Source organism: Drosophila serrata, unplaced genomic scaffold (genome assembly GCF_035046125.1).
Source record: "Drosophila serrata isolate PLE 108 unplaced genomic scaffold, ASM3504612v1 contig_276, whole genome shotgun sequence".
In the NCBI taxonomy this organism is placed as follows: Eukaryota; Metazoa; Arthropoda; class Insecta; order Diptera; family Drosophilidae; genus Drosophila; species Drosophila serrata.
In genome coordinates, this window is record NW_028257174.1 from 299,039 (window position 1) to 319,495 (window position 20,457).

Genomic DNA, 20,457 nt, shown 5'->3' on the forward strand with positions numbered 1-20,457 from the left:
TGAGTGTGAAATAAATAAATGCGCAAATTGCTTAATTGGCCAGCCAGAGCAGTAAAGTTGAAATCGTATAAAAAATGCATAAAAAAGCCACAGGCCAGAGGTTGGGAGAATTGAGAAAGAGATTTACGGAATTGAAATGTTTGAGACGCATCAAAAAATCATTAACTTTGAAGCATAAACCAAAACAAGGAACCAGAATTAACCTATTAAAAAAGTGTATAAAATTGTGATGGCTAAGTTTCGAGGGAAACTTGTTAAGAAACTAAATTAAAAGCCTATATTGAATGTCACACTTTACATAGTAAACTGTATGCTAAAAATCCAACACAATCTGTATTTAAATTTAGAAAATGTCTAGAAATAAATAACATTTAGCTAATTTCTTCATATTTAAATACAAACACTATAGAGCTAGTTTACTTATTAAAGCCACTGTAATTGCATTCAGCTGGAAGTTGCCATGAAATAAGCACAAGTGGCTTTGGCAAAATCAAGTATACGCCGCATGGTCGCTGATTACGATGGGCATTTGTTTCGAAGTTGGATTTAACCCAACTCCAGCCTGTTGCCTTAAATGCACAGAGAAAAAGAAAAGCACAACAATATCAATAAACAAATCAATCAAATGTAAATCAAATTAAATTTATATAGAGTATAATCAGTTTCAGAACTTTAGCTTCTTTTTATCTCATTTGATTTTGATATATATTTTTATTTATTTAAAATCTGCTAGTATTTCTTTATTTTTTTGAACAAATTGCTGAGGAATTCCGGATTGGCAAATCTTTGATTTCTAAGCCACATTCCCTCGCAATCGTTCCTTCTGCGTGCTGATTGCCCCTAGAGCCGTAAAAATCATCCGTTCTTTTGTCCTTTGGTGAAGCCGTAACAAAGGTTTCCTTTTACTTTTCTTACTGTTTTTTTTTTTTCTTTCTTAAGATTCTGATTTTGATTCTGATTTCTTACCTAAGTCCTATTTGGGAGTCCCTGGGCCTGGCTTTGTGTCTCTGCCGCCTGGCTTTGAAATCTGTTACTGCGGCTTTTTGTCTTTGTTGGCCAATATTTGCATGGTAAACAGTAAATGGTAAATAGAAGCCATACACAGGATGGGGACTGGGGGAGTGCTTTTTCGTTTATCGCCAATTTATCGTAGTGTTATCGAGGGAAATCGTGGGAAATTGTGGGAAATCGTGTGAAATTGTGGGGGGCAATATGTTGTAAGCAATGCCGCCGTGTTTGGCAATTAGCCAAAAAGTCAGGACAAACGGCGTCAACTAATTAAATCACGTAGCAAATGCATAAAAACAAAGCGATTCGTGGTCCGAATCCTAGAGTCCTTCGAGTCCTGTGCAATCTCTATCTCTAATTTAATCCCAGTGGAGCAACTTTTAGGCAAATTAATAGAACAAGAAGCCCGGCTGGGGACAGGGGACAGGGGACAGGGAAAGGGAAAGGGGCTTCTCTCAGACAAACAACGGCAATTAGGCTCACATGCATGGCCAAGGTCCTGGGTCCTTTCATCGGTTACAGTATACAATACTCACCCCATCAAAGGCTTAAGGGTTCGAATAAATTGCCTTCATCATCTTTCACTTTTGGTCTACTTTTTCTATGTGTGTGTTTTCTTTTTTTTGGTTCTCTGTTCTGTTTTTTTGGTTTTTGGTTTTCGTTTCTCCTTGCTCTCCTCTCAATTCTTTTCATCTAAAAGTTTCTTTTGAAAAAAACATTTCTATGCATGACACACACACGATGCCTCTCTCTCGCTCGAAGTTTATTAAAATTTCCTGTCATCCTGTGGCATTAACAGGCACAAAAAAAAATGGAAAACTTCAAAATGGTGGAGAGGGGGAAAAGTGGTCTAGAAAAGAATTAGACACAAAAAAAAACCCAAATGAAATGCTGAAAAAAGCATCTTTCACAGAAAGTTTTCCCTCCAAAAAATATATGGAATTCCCCCGTTTAACCAACCGTACCCAGGACTTTACCCTTAACTCACACTAACTTTTCCGTAGTAAACACAATGACACTAGGTTTTGCGGGCTGCAAGTTTTCCCCCGCCCAAAAGTTTGTGCAAATCTTTTGGTTTTATGTTTCACATTGACACTGATTTGCGAAAGCCAAACACACTTTGGCTTTAAAGGTGTTAAGGAACTGTTTGGAACTATTTAATAGGTTTTAATGGCTTCCATTTCCAAATGAATGCTTTTAAGTTATTACTGGGGAATAATATTAAAGATTCATATATGTACATTTCCCTATGAAATACTCTTTGCGTTTTCCCTTTGATTTTTCCCCATTGACTTGGCTTGCTTTCTGGTCGCTTCAAAGGACATCATGTCCCCACTTTTGTATCTATTTCCCCTTCCCCAATATCATCCCCAATCGGGGATCTATCCTTCCAGCTGCCCAAGCGACATGTAGCCACTAGGTGACAAGTCATGCGATATGGCGGCAAGGACTCTTCAAGTGCCCGTATATAGTTACATTAACCGCACAGCAATGTCCTTATTGTTGTTATTCTTCTTGCTTTTGCTGCTGGCTTATTTAAGTTTCAACTTCTGGCCGTCTCGGTTTCTGCTCTCCGAAGACATTGTATTAAAGGCGGACCACGACGAGGACGACGAGGACGACGAGGACGACGAGGACGAGGACGACGTGCTCAAGTATCGCATTCACATCTCAGCGAGGACCCCGCCGTCCCCAGTTAGTTGTGTATCATTAGCATGAAGAAAAGCTGCCAGCGAAACTTTCCCAAATTCCAAAAGCACTGAGAGAAAATCATGATTATGAAAAGAGACCTTGATCTAAGCCCCCAGATCTGCCTATAATTTAAAGGCTTCTCTTCACATTTTCGTAAAATGTTTCAAAGAAAGAAGAGGCCCCTCTTGAGTCCCCTTTTTAAATGTCCCTATAATTTCTTTTATTCTTTTTTTTTTTTTAGAATTTTTTAAGCTCAATTCTACTTTTATAAATGCTAATAAGCCTTGTAGTAAAAGATGAATGATTTGATTATTATATCTTAGAGTTGAAATGTGTTTCTCTGACCTTGCAAAATATCATGGTAATATTAAAATAAAAACCATTTCATAGAATTGAAACCCAACATTTTCTTGCTGTGCAGAAAAACCTATTTCTCTTGACTTGAATTTCGGGCGTGCCAAAGTGCAGAACGAAGGCAAAAAGCTTAATACTTACAAACCAAATCAAATGTCCATACTCAAATAATGCGATAAATCTTCCCAAAAAAAAAGAAAAGGAAAGTAAAGAAAACTTCCCATACAGAGTGCGAAACAAACTTAAATTACAACACATAAATTCCAATTGAAAACTGTCTGAAGGGAGACTGAACAATTTATCGTGCCGCGCGCGAACCCTCGACGATAATAATTATTATAACCGAAGCGAAGATATCGACGATACACCGATTGGAAGGCCGATACCGATACCGATATCACCATGAATGCCGCACAAAGCGGCGGCCACACGGGTGGCGGCGGCGGATCCATGGGCAAGAAAGGCTCCCAAATGGAGGTAATTATATTAAATTTTATTTTATTTACCAACCCACGACTACTGAAGCATCCCGAACCCCTGTGTTTCCTCTTCGATCTGCTCTAAATTGGATACTTTTCACCCCAATTTCATTTTTGAACATTTTCAGGGTGGGAAATACTTGGGGGACATCGAAAAAGTATTTGAAAAAATGTTATAATATTGCTCTTAACAACACGAAATGTTCTTGTAAGGAATTTAATAAATTCATATTATTGAAATTTATATTAAATAATATTTTTTGTGAGCTAAAATATACCTTAAAAAAATAAGAGTATTTTTTTATAAATCCAAAACAGGAGTGAAGCATTTTCATTCAACCAAATTTTGTTGCCATCTAAAGGGCAAGAGTATTTGCATTTTCTCTAGATTTTTTTCTATGATTTCCCTTCTTTGTTGTAAGTACTTTCACTTTGTGCTTTTTATAGCCCTTCTCTTAAAATGAAAAAAGAAAATATATATGTATATACTGCCTGGCTGGACCTATTTGTAATGAGCGTAAATTGAATTTGCTTTCCCGAATTGAAACGTGACGCCGGTCAGCCTGAAAGGAACAAAAAAACGAAGCGAAACACAGCATCCTGGCAACAAAAAAAAAAAACAAAGCGGAAATAAAAACACAAATTAAAATAAAGCAATTCGATTAGCTCTGTAAAAGCCTGTGGAGGGTTGGAAATAAAAAGAAACATGACCCTTAATTAGCAGCAGGAATTTCCCTTTCCAAATTGGGTGTTTTCTGATATATTTTCTCTGAATATAATTCTATACCAATTCGTTCTTATGCATTCTCATGCAAAATAGGTTTAATATCAAATTTTAACAAATGGTTATGAAGAAATTCCAACAAGTTTGAACAAAAAATAATTTAAATAACGCTATTCTTGATATTAATATTTCACAGTTTTGAATATTATATTATAAGTTACAAACGTATTTATATTATTATTATTTTATTCAATTAAGAAAATTTTTCCTATATTTTCTTCTAATTTATTTTCTTTTTATTTCATTTCTCAGCCCAGGATAATTATATCTCCTCCTCTCCAAAAATACCTAACCAAAGACAAACAATTATCTGCTGGCGGCCATGAAAAAAACTAAACTATAAGTAAATGAATAAATTAAACAAAAGCAAGCGAACAAAACAAACATTCGAAATTAAATTGTGAAAATTCCGTTTCGCAAGTGGCAATCAGGATCGCAATGTCCTTGCTCCTTGGCTCTCCTCTAAAACGTAAACACACAATTAAAAATGGCATCCCACTGGGGCGGGGGGTGCGGGTGATGGTTGGTTTTTCGGGGGCCAACTTGGGTGTTCGTTTCAGGGGGGGGGGGGGAAGCGTATAATGAGCAAGGTTGTCTGCTGCCATCGCACCTGTCATTCAAATGCTCTTGGCCATAAATGTTTTAAATGGCCATAAAGCAGCAACAACAGCTTAATGAGGAGCCACCCAAGCCCCGCATATTCCTTCCTTTTATACCCTCACAGACAGGGTATTACACCCTCAGTCAGAAGCTCAGATTTTTAAATTTTGATTCGTCTAAAAAATTACATATAAAAATATTGTTAATATCCGTTAAAAAATGGTAATGGACCTTCAGTCAGAAGCTTAAAAGAAGGTGAAGGAGTCATTTCCGACCCTATAAATTATATATATTCTTGATCAGCATCAACAGGCGAATCTTTTTAGCCATCTCCGGCCGAAAAAAAAAATTTAAGAAATTTCCCATTTTTCGGAAAAAAGAAAAGGGGTTACATCATGAAAATTCGCAAAAATCGGCCAAAAATTCACATTTTAAATGGAGTATGCAGTTTTGTTAACCTGCTAAAAATTAACATACCACTGTTTTCCGATTTAAAATTAATGCACTTTTGGCTGAGTTCAGAGATTTTTAAATTTTAATTTGTCGTAAAAATATCGATAATTATATATCCAAATAATGCAAATATTTAAAGCTTTGATTTCATTTCGATCTAGTAATTTAATTGCAAACTGCAAGGGTAGACAAACTTCGGCTTTGCATAATTAGTTTTCTTTCTTGTATTCATCTGTTTTTCTGTGTATTTTCTTTTTGTATTTGTTTTGTTTTGTTTTTTTTTTCCTTTTTTTTGGTTGTTTTTCATTCTTAATTAAGCCAACAATTTTTCTTCTCACTTTGTCCCCGTGGCCTAGCAGCTTGTGATTGCAATTTGTTAAACAAGCATTTTTTCAAGCGTTGCTAAGGATACAATTTAAATTCTATTAAATATTTTTATATACATTCAAATAAAGAATAGAAAATGATATAGAAAATATATATACATTGGTATTAAATAAGGTCATGGAATAATACCCTAAGAGCTGCAAGCAATTCATGCTTTTAGGTTCTAAACAAAAATCTTAAATCCTGATAATGTTTATTATATATTTTATAAAGAAGCTAAAATATATCTTTTCAAATCTAGAGTTATTTGTGATAACTTTATCTCTTATATAAAATATATTTTATGATTTCTCTGAGCAATTACAGAGGGACACTGAGGGCCACTGAGGTTGGTCTTCCCCCAAAGGGAGATGGTGACTTCGAGTGGTTCTAGGATTGTGTGTGGTCATAGTAAAGGCACGTTTGTGGTATTTAGTTCGCGGGGAAAGAGCTTTGCTTTCCGTTTCCCAAGGCAATCCCACAAAAGAATTCCTTCACTATATAGCCCATCGCTGGCGACTTCATCATCCATTAATGTCACTCAATCTGTGCGCATAAATTTGCATAAAGCGAAATCCAATTTATTTTAACCATTATATGGAAGCTATATATATATATATATACGTTTCAGACATGTATATATATCCAACTAACACCTAGCACAACCTACGTGATATTTATGAACTTCCTTGGAATGCGACAAAACGCAAAAAATTCCCATTTTGCGGACACGCCTACAAAAAAAGAAAAATCAACCTGGAGCATTCCTTTTGCGTGCCACATTTTAATTTGTTATGTGAAAAAAAGTCAAAAAAAAAGGGAAATGTACATGTATACATAAAATAATAAGTAAATTGAACTCAGCAGGCTTAATGTGTTCATACAAAAGGTCAGTTCTAAGCTGAGAAATGCGTCAAATAAATTAGAGTCTTAAAAGCATATAGTACTTGAGGTCAGGGTTTAATTTTGGGTACTAAATATTATTTTTCTTGGAATTTGGTTAGCCAATAAAAGGGTTATTTGATATATGTTTATATATATTAAATATATATCATAGCTAGAACTTTTCTTTATGTATTTTATATATTAATTTATATTTAACTCCAACATTCTTTTACTTTATGCATTCCCTTTCCTTTAATTTAATAAACTTTCTAAATGTATTCTACTTCTGTTTCTGTTTCTTATTCCCTCCTTTTTTTTAGCCTAGTTTCGGCTTGGATTTTTCAATTAAAGTTCGCTGGCAACTTTTGCACGCCTTTCAGCCACCGGAAGTGCGTTTGAAGGCTCACCTCGAGTGGAGCTGACAGGTCACAGTTCAACCCTGTCCCCCCTTTGCCCCTTTGCCCCTTTGCCCCCTTGGGTGCACACACGCCATGCTAATCGGTCATTAACATGACACCGATTTCGCTGAGTGTTTTTCTCTCTCTCTCTCTCTGTGTGTGTTGTCGTCTCCTTCTATGTCTCTGTTTCTATCCTGGATTTTGTGTTCTGTGTGTTTTTTTTGGCGCATTGCGTATACGCCACGTGGCGCACTTCCTTTTTCACCCTCATCAGGCCGCATTGCGTGGCTCCTCCAAAAAACACAAAAAAAGAGAAAATGCTGAAAATTTGTGTATTTTTTTACCCGGATTTAATTAAATCTAGTTTGGGTTCTTTTTCTTTTTGTTTTTTTTTTCCTGTGAGAGGGGAGAAAGAAGAGAATTGTCCTGGGATTGCCTCTCCAGAGTTGACACAAATTGCATTGCGTGAGTATATTTTTGCCTCCTTTTGAGCTCTGCAATTGAGTGTTGACACTAAACCTGAGCCTGAAAATCGGGTCGAAGGCTCTCCAGGAGCTAATTTCCGGTTTGTGAGTGTGGCAGAAAAAAAAAACCGGTTCAAGTTTATTTCCATTTCAAACAAAAGTGAGTGCTGGGTTTAATTAACACTTCAGGGGTGTCTTTCACTTAGCTTAAAGTTTAGTTGTGGATTAAAAAAAAAGAAAATATTTGACTTGAACTAGTTTCTGTTCTCTAAAAGTAAAATTTAATAAATAAAATCCTATATCTTTGTCATAAAATTAACTAAACTACAAGTCTAAGGTTTGCTGAATAGAAAATCTTTTACAAATCTCTTCAAATATTTGGAAAACCCCCCTTTTTTTAATGGAATTAACCTAATCCTGTTCCTGTTTCCATCTTATAAATCAAAGCTTGTTGTTTACGAGGCTCATCACAATTTTTATTGTCACCTTTACGACTTTCTCCCTCTCTCCCCGCGAAATAAATCCTGTTTATAAAAATCCAAATGGAAGTCACACAAAAAAAAATTTGCCGCTTGTTGGGTCATCTAATCCTTTTGAGGATTGTGCCAACATCTTTATACGCTGCACGAAAATCAAATCTATGAATTTTTAAAAGGACTCCTTCGACTCCTGCTCCGTTTTCTTTGGCTGCTCCTTTTTCGCATTGTCACGCCTTGACTCGCTGTGGAACGAGCTTCAAGAGTTTGTTCCATCGGCAAGTCATGCGAAGAGAAAGCCATCAATTTTCTTAAATCACTAAAAAAAAAAGAAAAGCATACGGAAAAGGCAAAGAAAAATCCTTGGTGGAGTTGAAGGGAGAGAAGGGCGGCAGGGGGCGGCACATGCCGTTAGAGCACTTAAAAACCACAAGATGAGCTCGTCAGATACCGCCTACAAGACCAGGCTAGTCCGCCCGGAAAACTCCCCAACCCCTCCACCCCCCGAACACATGTTAAATTTCCCTTCATGTAGGCATTTTCCCATTTCAATACCCTTCTGCAGAGGTTATTGCTTGTACCTTTTCATAGACACACATATAAAAAACATGAATAGAACACAAAAAACATGATTATTACAATGCATGAGAAAACATTTAACTCTTTTGTTTACAGATTTTACAAAAGAAATTAATGCCTGAACAAGTACTTTGTAGTTTTTAGGGTCACAAAATATGTACTTAATATTTTTCACAGACAGAAAATATTTGTAAAATATTCTAAAAATAATTATATAATGCTAAACCTATTTATATAGCTTGAATCTTTTCAAATTTAATTAGAAAAGCAAACCAAAAGTTTTAAAAATTCCCTACAATACTTCTCCACCAAATTGAAACTATATTTTTGCAAACTAGAAACTAAAGTATTTAACAACTTAAAGTATCTGAAACTTCGTCCTTTGAAGTGAGCCTTTTTTTCAGGCCAATTTTTATGTGTGTCTTTCCTCCCACTCCTTTTATTGGCCAGCCCCAACATAAGAATGGGCATGGCCCCAGATATATTCTCGAAATATTTGCAAGCCAAGAGAGAGATATAGGAAAAGGGACCGAGTCGAGGTTATATATGTTGGTACAACATTACTTGAATTGCTCATAAAAACGAAATCAACAAAATGCCACACAGCCAACAACAACAAAAGCAACCGAAAAACTAATTGAATTAAATTCGAAAATTTTCTACGGGTCGTAGTTTTGACATGCCCGGCAGCCAGGACACACAGGACGACAGAGATATAAAGATACAGATACATATGTCAAATGCGCTTGCGGTTACAGGATAAGGATATAAAGCCAGCAAAAGATGAAAAGATACAAGTTTCATAGTGACAAAACGAAGGCCAAATAGAGATGAATTAAGGCCAAAATATGGCAGGAAAGGGAAGCTAAAGGCCACAAAGTTGAAAGGATAATAAATGTTTAGCAAGTTCTTTCATCTTTCTGAATGAATTTGTAACAGAAAAATATAAAATATAACAGTGTATAAAGATATATAATATATATCACATTATTTCCTTATTTTTTTTGCTCTTTGCTCTAGGTAATCAAGCTTTAAATTTACATTTTGAAAAAAAAAAAAAACAGACGGGAGAAACTTTTGGCTTTTGGATTTTGATTGTTGGCAATTTATCACAAGCGCAGATAGAAGGAAAATACTTGGGGGGGTGAGCAAAAGTGTGAAAAAAAGGAAAATGTCAACGCTTATCATTTGTCTTGAGATGGCAAGTGAAAAGTGGAAAGTGGAAAGTTGGAAAAACCCCCCTGATCTGTCAGTTGGTCACTCGGCAGTGCCAGCGCCTTTTCTTCCTTATCAGCGCTAAGCCAAAAATGCAAAATGAATGTAAAGTGCTTCAAATGTTAAAAGAAAGGACAGGCTGGGTTGAAATTTATTGCAAACTACGCAACAAGGCAAAAAACATTATTGTTGCTGTCCAACCCACCACCCACCGCCCACCGCCCCCTCTGGTGGCCTACAATTTATGATTAAAACAAAAGATCTAAAAATTCTTGGCGTCCGTCATTTGTACGTGACAAACGAGAGATTCTGTGACAAAGCGAGGGGAGAAGAAAAAAAATATATATATACATATATATACTGACGAACAACTGGAAAAATCTGGGTGGGAAAACTGCGGGAAAATCTTGTGTGTGTGTGTGTCTGTGTGCAGTGCGCATTTTGTAATTTATTTCGCTTTAATTTTAATTTATTTTCATTTATTTTGGCGCTCTTGGTTCTGCCCGCTGTTTGTTTTCTCATTACAAAAGCAAACACACTGATAAATAAAGTGTCCCTGGAAGTGAACTTTAATGGATTTGCATATGTATATAGATATATCTTTATATAAACCTTATTCTTAGATAAGCTAGTTAAAATGCGAAACAGAATATTGATAGATACTAACAATTTATAAACTGTTTATTAAATATATTTATAATGCATCAAGGTTGCCAAAATAAATCATATTATTATGATATTATTTTGTGATGGCCATTAATAATAATAATAATTTTTTTTATCAATCAAAGATTTTAAGTACTCATAACTAGGCCAAAAAATCACTCATTTTAATTCGGAAAACGGCTTTATATTAGTTTTCATTAGGTTAAAAAATCTACAGACTCCATAAAAAATCTTTAAATTTGAAATTTTTGGGCAATTTCTAAACATTTTAACGATGTAATCCCTTTCCTTTTCTTTTAAATTTTTGAAAAAATGTTCTTTTCTGCCATAGATGGCTAGATCGACTCGGCTGATCAAGAATATATATGATTTATAGGGTCTGAAATGATTTCTTCACTTATTTTCAAGCCTCTGACTAACATTATACCCTTCCAAGGTATATGAAAAGCATTTATTCAAAAGGAATCGTTGGCTTAAAGGAAAAGCGGAGACAGCATTAAAATGTTGTCCTGTTCTGGCACTACGCGTAGGCGACGATACGTGACGAGCATTTCCAAAGAGGAGCTGACTTCTGGAAGGGAGAGAGAGTGTGGAAAATTTTTGGCACCGCCCAAAAGTCAGGTGTGCTGGGAAAACATTAAGAACAAATCATACAAGCAACAAAGACTAAACGTGCCAAAATGTACGGAGAGTTAGAGTAACCTAAACTGATGCAGTTCTCTAGGTGACAAAATAGGCATTAGAAAATCTTAAAACTGCTCAACTATATTATAAATTGTATAATAAATTAAAAAATATATAGAGGGAAATATTATTTAAAGAATCAATATTAATTAATAATAAAGAAAAGCCCTTCTCAACCCAAGTTCTTCGTTCTCTCCTTAATCAACAGAAACAAAGGGAAAACTTAACCCAGAAAACTGCATTTCTTTCGCATTCACATTTGTATTTTCGAATTCCCTCGGAATATTAAAGAAAAAATCAAGGAGGTAAAGATGCAAGTCTGCAAATGAAGTCTGTAGATCGCCTTTGGCTAAGCAAAACTTGCCAAGTAAAGCCAGCGAATTCTTGGCAAACTCCAGGGAAATGCCAAAAATACTAGAGATTGAGAACATGCTGCTGACAATAAAAACAATTTACAACTTTTACCCCCGAACTGACCTTCTGCCTCGCACTGCCCCCTCGTGTTTTCACCTATTTTTATTTTTTTGTTGTTTTTTTTTCGCAACAAAAACTTTGTGAAGTCGGATCGGAAAAGTTACTCTGCCCCCTGTTAGCAAGTTTTTAGCGCCACTGCAACTACATACTACATCACGAGAGGAGAAATCCCCTCGAACTCGCAGTGTGCAGTTCACAGGACGAAGGAGACGCCCATATGGACTGCGATGGAGGAGGAAGGACGCATTTAATTGCCAGCCAAAAATGCCCATAAACATGGCCGGGAACAGGACCCAAAGACAATGGCTTAGACGGCAATGGGTCCTCATGAGCCATAAAAGCTCGAGCGCGTAAATTTTCACACAGCAACAAAAATGATAAGGTCCTAGATGGAGGAAAAGCAAAAAAACAGCACAGAGAGGCAATGGTAGTAGAAAAAATATTAAGCGTTTTATACACCCCACCCCCAGGGGTATCAACAATCTATACAAAGTAATAATAATAATACAAATAATCATAAAAATGCATGCAGAAAATCCAAAGTACTAAACTGTGAAGGGTATTACTATAAAAAATTTATAATAAATTATATTAATAATAAAATATATTAATAAATTTAAGCTTGAATCTTATTCTTATTAGATCTAGGTTATTGCTATATTGTTTATAAAGAAAATATTTTAGTTATATTAATATTTGTATAGACTAGAACATATCTAAAATCATGCAAAATAAGTGTTTTTTCAAGTACTTCTTTTGCTTTTAATTAATTAAATTACCCTTAAAAAAGCAAAGTTATTTTTGCAAAACCAAAAATTTATATAATAATTAAATTTCAAAGAGGACTTAAAACCGCCTAAGAAGTTAAACAAAACTGTGACCTTTTATTATAATTGTAAAATCAACTTGGAATTCCTGCCTAGGAATTAAGAAAAACTCCAACTCTGTTATCCTTACACTTTTCTTTGTATTTTATTTATTTTATTTTATTTATTTTTGTTCTTTTTATTATAATTTTTTTGTTGTATTTTTTATTGTTTTTATTTTGCTATATAGAAGAGGGCGAAATTTATTTTAACGAGCAAAAGTTTTTGGGGAGCTGCCCAAAGCGAAGGAGAGCGGCGAGCGGAGAAAGTATAAAGACAAGGAGAAAGCAGATAGATAGAGAGGGAGAGAGAGATGACCGGAAAGTTAAGCCAAGTTAAGAAGGGGAAAAAGACCAAGAAGGGAAGGCCATGACGAAGGAAATCCCCAACTGCCAATTTGACTGCCGCAGTCGCTGGCATTTTATTAACGCGGCTAATTCCATGCATGAAGCAAAGCCTCAAACTCAAAGCTGGTCAAGAAGCCCCCAAAGAAAATCTAAGGAATTAAAGTGAATAAAATATAAATATAAATATTAAGGCAAACGAAAAGAATTACCAATAAAATGCAGATATTTTATTAATTAAATAAATATTATAATATAAAAGTAAGACCCTTAATTTAGCCACTTTTCAGCTATACCCAGCTCTACCCTGCACTTCCGGTCGTCATTTCTGCTTAGCTAATCTCTGGCCGCGTGCACGTAACCAAAATCCAGAAACAGAAACAGAAACAGCTAAGGCCAAAGCCGAAGCTAAAGCTCTGGCCAGAGGCAGCCCCACACCCTCCCCCTGGGGCACACGCCCCCTTACATAAAAAATAAAAAACAAAAACCAAAAATAAAGAACAAAAATGGTAAAGAAAGAAATGCGAATGCGGGTTTTGGGGGTTTTGGGGGTTCGGGTTCGGAATTTATAAATAAAAACGCTGCAAATCCGCTTGGCTTGCCATCGGGCGAATATAAAGAAAAATGCTGCGAAAAAGTTTGCGTTTTCCGTTTCGTGTTCTTCGCATGCCTTGCATATTACCCCTACACCCCCCTATTCCACCCACCCCCCCCCCTGCCAAATCCTTATAGCAATGCGGTTTTTTGGGGAAGGACATGATAAATAAAAAAAAACAGCACAAACACACACAAAAAATATGCCAACTTTTTGGCACAACTTTTTCTAAGGTCATAAAAAATATTTGGAAAAATGCAGACTGTCAAAAAAAGATATGCTGGGAAATTAATTAAGCTTCAAGTAATAAAAACAAGAAGGAATATATTAAAAAAAAAAAAAAAAACAGGGAAAATCCATTAAATAATTTTTGTTTTTATTATAACCTTGTTGGGTATTAGAACTTAAGTTAAGGACTCAAAACAAAGTGAAGAAATCATTTCCGACCCTATAAATCATATAAATTCTTAATCAGCATCAACAGGCAAATCTTTCTCTGGCAGAAAAAAAAATTTACACAAAAAATTTAAATTTTTTGATTGTTAAAATCATTAAAATTTTAAAAAAATTCCCAAAATTGTCTATTTTTTATTGAGTATGCAGATTTATTAACCTAGCAACAACTAACATAAAACTGTTTTCCGAATTGAAATTAATGCATTTTTGGTTTAGTTATGAGATTTTGAAGTTTTGATTTGTCGAAAAAAATTGTCATATAAAAATATCAATAAAAATCGATTTAAAGAATGCAAAAGAATATTTTACACTCACTGATGTTAGATTTCCAAACCGATCCTATAATTCAATTGCAACTGCAAAGATATACACACTTCCGCTTATGGAAGTTATATATATATATAACTATAATTCATATATTTAACAAAAATTTGCTGGATTTTTAAAGTATAATGTAAATTTCTGAAAGTTCCCAAGTACTATGTTGCATTGAAGCTGCTGGCATTTATTTACAAACAAAAAAATACATGAATTTAAATGCAAGTGATGTCCTTGTCCTGCTTGTATTTATGTCCTTTTTTTCAGTTAAAACAATGCAATGCAAGTATATTAATTAAAATATTTAATCAGCAGATTAAGGAGAAAAAAAAGGCGATGACATAAAATTACTGTTCCCTTTTCAATGTGAAAAAAAGGTTTAAAGTTATAATTTATTAATTTTAAATATGGAGAGGTATTAAATTTTAGTTTCTATTATTTTTCAAAATGGTTTCAGTTGGAATAAAGCTGACTAAAGTCATACAGTGTAAAAATGGAAGAGTTTCTAATCTGCATTGAATGCAATCACATGTCACTTGGCAATTACCTTTAACCTACTAGCCATTTTCCTTTCTTTCTATTTTTTCTGTCTTTTTTTCTCTGCCTTTTTTTTAGCTTTTCACTATTTTGTTGTTCTTCATTTTTTCCTGAATTTTGCATAGAAAACCAAAGAAAACTCTGCACTTGACAGCAGCTCAGTGAGAATTCCACAGCGGCATCATACAGATAAGCTTTGTAAATCGGCCATAGAGAGGGTTTCTTAGAGTAAACATTGGTTGTTTTGAATATTTTAATTTAGAATATATATTTAATATATAGATCAGTCGGGGAAAGTATATAACTGGCACACACTTGAAGTCAAGGTGAGGTTAAGTGAGCCCCTGATTAGATGAGAAGCATTTAATTGGAGAGCAACTCCCCCCTCGTTTCTGCCAGTGTCCCCCTGTCACATGTTGTCCTGTTGCAAGGACCCAGGATTGCCCAGAGGCAGGAGCCCACACACATGCTGCATGCTACATGCCGCAAGAGCACAACAATGTAATTAAAATGCAATTTGCAGCCATTTACTTTGAGCAAATGCTGAAAAGCTGCTCTGAGCTGCTGATGTGAATGTAAAAACTGGATGCTGTTGCTGTTGCTGATGGGGATGATGCTGAGAGATGAAATCCTGGCAAGGAGCCGTGGCTAACTGGTATGACCTCCTTGCTGAACGACATTCATTTCCGCCTCCAGGGAAGACGAGAGAGAAAAATGTATATATAACATTTTATTATGATGACGATGACGATGACGATGCTGCTGGGAGCCTGCAGGATGTCAAAAGTGTCCAAGTACATGTACGTAATTTATGGCAAAAGGACTCGACTGCGCATTCGGATTACAAACAACTCAAAGTGGCCATATATGCAATTTTTAGTGAAAGAATTCGAAGCTGTAGTTACCAGAGCTGCAAACTCAGGGAAATAAGAGTAAATTCCAATTGTTTGTCAATGGGAAAATTCCAGGAAAACTACAAGAACAGGATGTGAGAGAAAATAGTAGAGAAATGTGCAAATAAATATATAGACTAAGGCAGAGTGAGAATATATAATATTTTCCAACATTCCTACATAGCAATATTTCTGAGAAATAAAGTCTCTCACTTGCTTTTGTTGAATGGTATTAAAATTTTTTAAGGAAAACTTTAAATTAATATATCAAATATATTAATTTATTAAAGCTATACTACCTGTGGTTTTTATTTTCTTTAAGTGCTCATCCCTTCTATTTGATTCGCTTCCTTTCCTTTCCTTTACTTTTTTTTTGTACTCTCAATGCAAATGATTGATGATGAATGATTGATGCTTGATTTATGTGTTCCGCACTTTACGTTTCGGCATTCACTTTTCTGGCACTGCACTTAAAAGCCGAAAACACCGAAAATCGTTGGGAAAATGCAGGAAAAATTTGCGGCCCATGAGCAAAGTGCGTTAAAGTGCCGCCAGATTTGAGTGCTTTCCCTCTTAGCTTTCCCTAATGTAACCCCATGAGGATATACACACACACAAATGTGTGTGGGTTAAAACACTGAAAAAAATTAATAGGTCTTCTACTTCTTTTTATATTTTTTTATATACATTCATTTGAATCTTATACATTCCTTGTCTTTAATGAATTACACTTCAGGGCTTGCTATGGTTTATATTTAGTTTTTTGGGATTTAAAAATTGTTCCTACTATTTTTCCACAGTGTACATGTGTGTCATGTGCTGCTTCGTTAGCTTGGCAGCCTTTCGTTTCGATTTGCTTGGCTGATGGTGAAATGTGCATATCGAATGATCGCAGACATCGCTTGAATTTCGAACTGCAAAAAGTTCTCTGCTCTTTCCCATATTTCTCTTATATTTAAACTATAAAACAGAACCACTAATTATGAAGGCTCAAGTACTGATAGAGTACAGGCTGAATAACCCATTTGTTTTAATTAATTGCCTGCCGATTTTATCCCATCCGCAAAACAACAAAAGACACCACGTCGTATACGCAATATTATCACGTATACGCCACGTATGACATATGATAAGCTGTCAAACATCAGCTCATCCTGCCATTGAATTAATTGGGCGTTAATTGAAAAAACAGGGGAGGCTTCGAGGTCTACAGCTTGACACAAGCCCCTTTCCCGGCGAATATTTAATGTGAATGTGTGTAGTGATTGTGAAGTGAAGTGCATTGAAATGCGAAATGGGCTTTAAGAGGAAAGCGGAAGCTGCACTTTTAAGTCCCAAACCAATATATTCCAAAAAGAGAAAGGAAAGAAAAACCTAGTGGAGCACTGACAGCTTGCCCTGGGCAAACACCAGACACCGCCTCAATGGCGCTCGTATCAAGAAGGCAAAGTGAGCTCAGTGTCCTCTTTTCCCCCAAAAAACAAGCTTAAATGCAAACACAACCCACAGTCGAGTCGAGTTGAGTTGAGTTCAGTTCTTGCCACACTGCCAAGCCCAACAATAAATATCGAGAGATGGCAGAGAAAGAGCAACTCAAAAAGGCGAATAGAATGATACACTTTCCTACTATATTTTGGCAGGACTTCCCTTTAAATGGAAATACCTCCTAAGAAGAGTACAAAAAGTAACTCCTGCATGCATGAATATCCCCCAGACACCGGACCTGGGATCAACCAAGCATAAATGCAGCAACTGATTCCAAGAGACTCAAGTGTGTGTCGACAGTATTAACTTGGACAACATTTCCACTCGGCAAAAACCATAAATCAGCAGAAAAGTAAGCTTTAATCTTACAGTTAAGGCCATTACAAATGCACTTTGACACTCGGTTGCTTTCATTTCATTTCATTTCATTTCATATCATTTCTTTTGTTTGATTTTTCGAGACCCTTAAACCTATAGTCACCTTGTCAAGCAACAAATCAAACAGGATATATATATATATTAATGTGTGTAGAGAGGCCCTTTCTCGACAGAGAAACAGATGCCATTTGATAAACATTATTGTACATGTCCGACAATTTTTCAACAACAATCGGAGCGTGATTGATACAAGTGGCTGTGGGCATGGCATTTTCTGTATTCACTCTGTATTCTGTTTGGTAAACGATTTAAGGAGGGATATATATGACAAAGCATTTCGCTTTTGGCAGCTGCCGAAGTGATTAATTTTCAAGCAGCAAGAAAAAAGACAGCTTCGCCTCGGGTTTGGTTTTTTGGATGGGTTCTTTGGTTGGAGAAGAAAATAAAATAAAGTTGGGTCAGCTCTGTATGTGTTTTGTTGTGCACATTTAATTGCAGCAAGCGGAAGTCGCACAAGCGTGAACTTCAATGGCATCTGTGGCCGCCAATCAATTGATTTCCGCTCAAGTTCAAATTCATGCTCATCCGACCAAAATTGGCAACAAAATGTGCCAGTTGTTTAGCAATTTCATAGCATTACACTTGTAATTGTGGATTGGTTAAGGGGTATTTAAGGCTACCAATTAAGAAATCAGGCAAGAAATATTATATTATAATCAATATTACTTACCATACAAATTTGACACCTGAGTGAGTGACAAATGTGATTGCCAGCTCAAGTCCGAATCCGAATCTGATTTCGATTTCGATTCCGATTTCAATTCCATTGCCTCTGCAATCATCATCATCAGTATCAGGTTCGTTATCCCATGATTGCCATTGTGTCATCATCATCATCATCATCATCATCATCATCATCGATTCGTGTCCAGTTTGGCCCTGCGACTTCCGGTTGGCGTCTTCCGTTTGTTTGATTGGTTTTTCGCAGTGTGCGTGACCATTGGATGATGGAGGAGCACATGGTGTCCACCGAGAGAAAAAATGAAAAGAAAGATGGAACAATTTACAAAACTATTCATTTTCAAGGTATTATAAAGTTAATCAGAAGTTTAAAGTAAGTGAAGGAGTTATTTTCGACCCTATATATTATATATATTTTTAATCAGCATAAAAAGCCGAGTTTATCAAGCCATCTCCGAAAGGAAAAGAAATTTTTGAAATTTTTTCGAAATTTTATAAGGGGTGACATCATTAAAATTCTAAAAAACTGACAAAATTTGAATTTTTGTACATTTTAAACTGAATATGTAGATTTATTAACCTAAAAAAAACTGACATAAGAAAGTTTTCCGAACTAAAATTAATGAAGTTCTGACTTAGTTATGATATTTTTAAAATTTGTTTTAACAACAAAATTCACATAGTAAAATATAGATTCAAAGATTGTCAATATTTTAAGCTGACTTATGATACATTTTCAATGGGACTCTATAATTTAATTGTAAATTGTAAAAGGTATACAAACTTCGCCAAAGTTAGTTGCCGTTCTGGTTCCTCTTTTGTTCAAGGCTTTCAAAATATTTTACATCCTTTGAAAAACATAAACATATATATTTATTTTTGTGTGAAACCATTTGGAAACATAATTTCATGCATTCCCAGAGGCCTCTTTTCGCAACTTTCAGTGTACAAAAAATAAAAGTATCGAGATGTGAGAATGAAAATAAAAATAAAAACGAAAGAAAGTGAAAACGTAACTGGGACATGGAGGAGATTCCTCCATCATTCTGACGGAATTGATTGAGCCCTTGACTGCTGCTGCTTCTGCTGCTGTCCATCGACTGTTGTTTGTCTTTCTCTTCCTGGGCAAAGTCCAGACACTGAGGTCCTTTGCGGCGAGTCCTGGCTTCCGGAGTCTCAGTTTGAAGCGCTGCCCTCGAAAGCGACGCATAATTAATCGCCAACGGCCAAGTTTGCCATTAAAAAATCGATAACATTTGAATAAGTGGAACGATTTATTCATTTATTCGAAAACCAACATATGATGGGCCGCAGAAGTAAATCAAGTTCCCTAGACTTCCAGAGAGTTAATGAAATAACACTAATAATTGTGTGTGTTAGGGCCCCCCCCCATTTAATATAATAATTACTTTAAAAAATACATAGAAATTGATTGAACATCATTTTGGAAAGTCTTTAAAAATATACAAAGACAAATCCTTCTTCTCCTTCCGTCCCCCACTTCAATTGTTATACAATTCATTCAAGCGATTCTTTAGCATTTGGTTAACCAACTTGGTATCCTTGTGCCCGGCTGACATATCCTTCTTCTTCAGGAGCTCAGATAGACGCTTTAGCTTGGCCAACTGTTCAATGGATCGTATGGATTTCTTATACAACATCGGTTTCACCTGAATGCGCATATATTCGGCAATACCATTAGCCTTGCGTGGTCCCTTGTAGTCCTTGACCTCATCATCCTGACGAAAGATCTTCAATGTGGGATACGAAATGATGGCATATTTGTTGCATATCTCCTTCCCGGCCTCGGTGCAATCGATCTTGGCCAACTTAATGGGCGGATCATCTCTCTTGACCATCCCAGCGGCTTTGGAATATTCCGGTTCCAGACGACGGCAGAAACCACACCAGGGTGCATAGAACATCACCAAGGTGGTCTCATGTTGCTTCAAAATGCTGGTAAAATCATTGTCGCCCAGCTGAAGGACATCATCATCGGCGGCGCCAGTGAAGGCGATGAAGGTCAAGATGAACAGAAGTAGAGTTTCCATTCTTATAGATTGAAATTTTCTTTCTAATATAAATATATATATATAAACTTAATTTTCGAGATAGATTCGAACACACGAAGGCGAACTGACGAACTGGGTAAGAGCTTTGAAAGTGAGAGAGTAAAGCCTTGAGTGAAAAACCACAGCCTGCCTGCTCTCATTATTATCAGTTTTTCTTTTTGGGAAGGTCAGCACTTAACGCCCCCTGAATATATG

General features: G+C 35.8%; 1 pseudogene; it reads right to left on the minus strand.

The window, feature by feature from the left end:
- Positions 1-15,469: 15,469 nt before the first annotated feature.
- On the minus strand, positions 15,470-20,241 carry LOC110178848 (uncharacterized; annotated as a pseudogene).
- Positions 20,242-20,457: the final 216 nt, after the last annotated feature.